Here is a 6501-nt window from a genome sequence, read left to right on the forward strand (position 1 = left end):
AAACAACACTAGACTATCAGATACTAGAATTTGGTAAAACAACATGAGCACCCCAGAATGCCATAACGGGTAGAAAAACACGTTTGAAGTGGACAAAATCTACTAACGTAGGGAAAAATATATAAGAACTACAAGGAAGGGCCAGGGATATAGTTCAGTGGCTTAAGAGCCTACTTGGCAAGCGCAGGGTCCTCAGTTTGATATCCAGGCCTCTGCCTCACCGCCCCCACCACCAACAAAAAAGGGAACAGTTCAAATCCATACTGAAAAGATGGCTCAAAATTTAGTGTAAGTTTTCAGTTTGAAAAACCTCTATTCAAGTACAGATGGTAGTCACTATAGGATAGCCACTACTAACATAAGAAATCATAAAGGAAATAAGATGAGCTATTCAAGTTCTAAATGTATAAGAATAATAAAGGTTTTTCAGAGCTCCTAAGTGATAGTTTTAGAATTTAAAAAAGATCCTCAGTTCATTGAAAACTTATGAAAATGCTTATAAAACCATGAATGATGAATGCTTCCATTTTTAAAGGTGGAATGCTTCAGAGATATAATTAATCTTATGGGGAAAAAAGCTCTGGAAAGCAATGAAGAGTTGTTTTGTATTACCAGGATAAAGAGACTACTGAACAGAACTATTAGTTTCTGACATTTACCCTGGCAGGCTTTTCTTTCCAACAAAACTTAATAACTGTTTCCTTGACATCTCTTTCAGCACTCTACTCCCTGCTCCTCCCTCTGACCCCAGTGATAACTTTGTTTTACACTTGCTGGTGTGTAATTAACTGTGATAATGAGCCCATTCTGGACTCACCACACTCATTTTTTTTTCTTTGTAGAGAATATTGTGTGATCAGTTATTTAGTGACTGTTGGCCAGCTCCAGAATGCACCTAATATTTCAGTTCAGTGTGCTATACCAGGGAAGAAGAATTTCTAAGAGCTATTCAGAATTAAAAACAAAAGCCTAACTACCCCAAACATTTTGTAGATGTTGATTTTGTTCCTGAAGTTTTAACCTTTTTTAGAAAAAAAATTACCATGCTAAAATTTGTCAGCACAGTTTATATTTCAAAAAGATAGGGATATCTGTATTTTAGCTAGATGCACAGAAAGTAATTACTACTAGGAAAGTTGTAGTGTTATAATTCTTAGTTCTGACCAAATCTAAGTTGAAAGTCAGTATGCTGAATCTAAAAGTTTATGACAATATAAATTTTTTTTTTGCATTAAATACAGCTAATGTCTACACTGTTGAATGTTTCAAGTTTATTAACATGAAGTATAAAGGGCATGACATTCTGTATCCTTTATGTGAAATTGTAATTTCAGATTGAGCAATTTCCATTTACATTCAGGTAAGAGAAATGAAGTGAGTCATACTTTGAAGTATCATGAAGACCTCTAATAAACTGCTTTTTTTTTTTCTTTTTGAGACAGGACCTCACTATGCAGTTCAAGCTGGCCTTGAGCTCACTTTATAGCTCCGGCTGGCCTCAAACTCACAGTGATCCTCCTGCCTTAACCTTCTGAGTGCTGGGATCACAGGCATATACCACCATGCTCTGCTTAGGAAACATTTTAAATAAAAAATTGATATAAAAATATATATTTTTGTATTTTTTAAGGAAGAGTCTACAGAGTGTTCGGGGTCTCACTACTAGATTGGACTCTACAATTTGGTAAAACTGAACATGAGCACCCCAGAATGCCATAAAAATGGGTAGAAAAATACTTTTGAAGTGGACAAAATCTACTAACATAGGAGAAAAATACATAAATATATAAAAGTGATCCACCTTTTTTTGCTTGTTTGTTTTTCTTTTGTTTTTTCACAGAACCAGGAATTGAACTCAGGCCCTTGCGCTTGCCAGGGAAGCGCTTATTCTACTGACCCATCTCCCTGGCCCTCAAACAAAATTTTAATGAACAAAATTCTTAATAAACAAAACTTTATACTTAGTTTAATGGAATATATGTCTGCACAGAGAGAGAATTAAAATAATGGAGATATATTTTCAAAATAAAAGCAGTTCATACTTTAGTTTCCCAGTAAGAATTGAAATTTTACTTTGTAAAAATGTCTCAGAAATAAAGATACCTACATAAGGAAAAACAATTTTTCATATAGAAAAATCTTAGAAATTTAAGTAATTTTGGTAAACTGTTGCTACCTGTAACAGGTAGAGATATTACAACCTAACAATGAAACTGTTAAATAATTGTAATTTTTTTAGAATTAAAAAATTTAGGGCCGGCCATAGAGCTCAGTGGAATAAAGCTCCTGCTTAGGCAGAGTGCAGTGGCCAGGGTTTGATCCCTGGCATGCCGTGCCAGCCCTACACCTGGGGTGCACTGAGAGGGCGATTGAGACTGGGCATGGTGGTGCCCACCTGTCATCCCAGTGCTTGGGAGGCTGAAAACAGGACAATCACTGCAAGTCCAGTCTGTGTAGTGAGATGCTAGACCTTGTCCTAAATACATAAAAAAAAAAACCCAAAACCCTAGATCTTATATGGATAGGACAAAAATGTTTCTTTACACCTCCCCCTTATGGAATATAAACAGAAAAATCTACGAACAATTTTGAAAGTAATTATAGCTGAGCTCTTACAATGCATTATGTTCCTTTAGTTAGTCCTACATTAAGAATATTTTTCTGATTACACAGAAATAAGAAAAATATGTGACATAAATGAATGAAGTTTGTATTATGAAGTTAAAAGAATACTAAAAGTACTAAATTCCAAGTTTAGGATGTGGTCCTTCTTGGTTCAATGTCTGGAGACTTTGTACAAACGATTCATTTGATAACTGGTTTGGCAATATGTTGAGCTTTTATCTCCTAATTCAACTTATAGGGCTATATCTTTAAAAGTAATACAAGGCACAGAAAAAAATATGTATGACATGTAATTTGTTGCAATAGGAAATAATGAAAACAAAGCAAAAGGCCAAGCACACGGTAAAGAAACACAGTGGACTGTTATGCAGTATTTAAAAAGTGGTAGTTGTTAAGGGGACATAGCAAACATTATAACATAAATAGAAAGCAGGATATAGAATTTATTAAGCAGAATTTCAATGATGCAAAATACGGAAATAAGTCATAAATATGTACTGAAACAAATTTTCTGTGAGCAGTTAAATTATAGGTGATGTTATTTTTTACACAGATTCCTACATTTTCTAAAATTTTCATAAATTATTTCATAGAAATATTGAAAAGTAAGAATGGCAATTAATTATTAATAGTTTTTGTGAGGATTAAATAACATGAAATTCTAGCACATGCTGGTTCTTTCCTGAGAAACAAATGAGAGAATGGATGGTTTCCCTATCTAGCAAACAAGACTTGCTCCTACAATATTTAGATAATCATAACAAAACTAAGTCCCTACATGCTGCATAGGTTCAAATCCTATAGCTCTACTTACACTTGTTTTTAAGGAAATTCACTGAATAGCCATTTTAATAGCAAATATCAGGAAATAAACTATCACAACAGAATATTGATTATATTTTGTTCATCTGCAATAGATCTTTAAGACATTGAAATTAAATATATTCATGATATATCTTTAAGTGAAAGCTAGGTTGTTAAACCCAACATACTCTTGACTATGTGGGTTCACATAAAATAAATATGCCTGGAATATTTTACTGTATGGATGCTGTAGAATCTCTCCAAAACAAAGGTTATTATGAAACCTTTGGAATGGTGTCTGTTTGAAGATTTTGTATGTCTGAGTCCTTGAGACATATTGTACGAATTTGACAAAGTATAGCAAATACATCCTAGTGATGTATTATATTGAGTAGCTCATTTTGTTCTGGGATAGCAGTGGCCAGAGCTTACATGACTGACACCCAATAAAAACCCAAATCTCAAGGCTTAAGGAATTCTGTGATTGGCAACACTTTGCACATATTTTCATACAGCATAGCTGGGAGAATTAAGCATACCCCCTTACAACCACACTGGGAAGCTTGTACTTGATTTCTTCTGGACTTTCCCCCTAGCCTCTTTTTATCTTTATTGATTGTGATCTGTATCTTTTTACTGTAATAAGCTGTAACTATGAGTTCAGCAGCGGTGGAGTCCAGTGAGTCCTAGTAAATCAGCAAGCTTAAGGGTGGTCTTTACAAACCTGACACAAGAACTAACTGGAAATGTGTCAAAAGGTAGAGTTGCTGACTTCTCTTTTGAACCTGTGTAAGTGTTAAACCAGCCTTTCCCAAAGTAACAAGCTCATCTTGATCCACACACACACCTGCTTATAGATCCTTAATCAGAGGGAACTGTACTAGAAACCTAAGAAACCCTATTCAAGGATCTCTTAAGCATCTAGATGTTGGGTCAAGTTGAATTATGGACAGCTTGCAGCTGTTTTGTAGTCACTCTGTGATTACCTCTTGGGCCACTAGAGCTGGAGTACTTGCACTTCACCAGCATGGAATGGAATTTGCTGATACAGTTATTTATAATACAGTATGTTCTTTTAAGTCTAAAGTCCTGCTGGAAATGCTACCAGCCTCTCTACCTTGTTTATGGAAAATATAAAGTTAATGATTTTGTTTTCTTATACTTGGTTGTACAGCTTGCTTTTGCTGTGTGACTAGGCAGCATAAAAGAACCTTCAATAAACATGTGCCTTCACTGTATTAATTTCCTACAGATGTCTTAACAAATGTCCACAAATTTTAAGCTTAATGGTGTAAAACAAGATAAATTTATTCTCTCACAGTTCTGGAGGCCAGAAATACAAAATCTAAGTTCCAGCAGAACTGTGTTCCCTCTGAAGATTCTTGGGGAGGACTCTCCTTGTCCAGCTTCTGGCAGCTGATAAAATTCCTTGTTTCATACATGCATCACTGTAATCCCTGACTCTTTTGTCATCTTAGTTTATGGTTTCAGTCTCTAATAAGGATATTGCTATTGAATTTAGGGCCAACTCTACTGCAGTATAATATCTCAAAAACATCTACAAAGATCCTGTTTCCAAATGAGATCACCCTGTGATGTTCCAATTGGACATAATTTGGGGGAGACAAGAATTTGGCTTCCCTGAAACTGAAATATTTTACTTGGTCTCCACTGTCATCCCAGGGCACAGTGAAGATATGATATAATAAGAGAGGCAGAGGGGCCGGGGAGATGGCTCAGTGGATTAAGCACTTTCCTGGTAAGTGCAAGAGCCTGAGTTCAATCCCCGGTTCCACAAAAAAAAAAAAAAAAAAAAAAAAAAAAAAAAAAAAAAAAAGAGGCAGAGATTTGTGATGCACCATGTTTTGGTGGTTTGCATCCTAGAGACAAAGCACACCTTGTGGGACTGAGAGAGGACCTAAAACTTCACCTGATTGTTCTGAATGTTGCTCATTTTTTCCTTTGCATTTTTGCTCCTGCCACTGTGTATATGCTTTGCTTTGTGACAACTTCTCCTTAGAGTCCCACGATGACTTTCATCTTTCCTACGCAGTATAAATTACTCATTTTAGTTTTTATTTTTAGTTTTAGAATTTTCCAGTGAAGTTATATTTATGTAGAGTTTTTCCTTGGGTAGAAAAGTATTTGATTGTGGATTGTGAAATCTCTTACTAACCCCAGTCTGTCACATAGGAGCCATGTAACATTCAGCAAATCAATTGACTATAACGTTCCTAGGCAAAAGGCATTTATATGAGCCTCAATGACTTTTGAGGTCCCCTCCTGGCTCAGTTGTGTCCTCTCAGAAGCAAATGTCAAGACAGGATTAGAAATGGAAGCAATTTATTTGGGGAAATATATGTGGAAAGTAAAGGGATAAGTAAGCAAGAATAAGAGAGCAATTCAACAATTCACAGGCCCCTGTGAAAGAGGAGGGGAAATAAACTAGAATTAGTAAAAACCTCAGATTTTAGCAAAGCTTTGCAAAGTATCAGAAAAGCCAGTTAGCAGTCCCACTACAAAGACTGCACTAGAATAGTCTTGTACTAGCAGCAGTAACCCACGAGAGTTAAATATTCATGATGTGTCATTAGCTAAGGGCACCCCAGAAAGGGTGTAGGTAGCCTTAGTATGGGCACTACTATGGATCCCAAAGTTTTAACTGGTGGGTACCAGCTAACTACAAATTTCACAGAAGTTTCTATTTAAAGGAGTAAATGACACACCTCCAGAGCTGCTGTAATTCTAAGATTTAAAATTCTGAAATTATTATCATTCCTTGTTTGTATTACAGAGAGACAGGGAGAGGGGAAGGGAGTAAGGCTGGGATGAGGATAGAGACAAAGACAGGCAGCCTGAGACAGAAAAATTTCCCCAGATTTAACTAGTTTTATTGTTAAGTGACATAGGCCAGCCAGGTTTGTTGGAAAACTGTTGTGAGTGTCCACATTTCTACCTACTCCTTACTGTGTTGAGTAAATTAATTTTTCTATTCTTTCATGTTGCTTCTCTTCTGTCACTCCAAAATTCTTTTTTTTTTATTTAAAAAATTTTTTATTTTTTATTTTTATT

Source organism: Octodon degus, unplaced genomic scaffold, assembly GCF_000260255.1.
Source record: "Octodon degus isolate 3935 unplaced genomic scaffold, OctDeg1.0 scaffold00082, whole genome shotgun sequence".
Taxonomy (NCBI): domain Eukaryota; kingdom Metazoa; phylum Chordata; class Mammalia; order Rodentia; family Octodontidae; genus Octodon; species Octodon degus.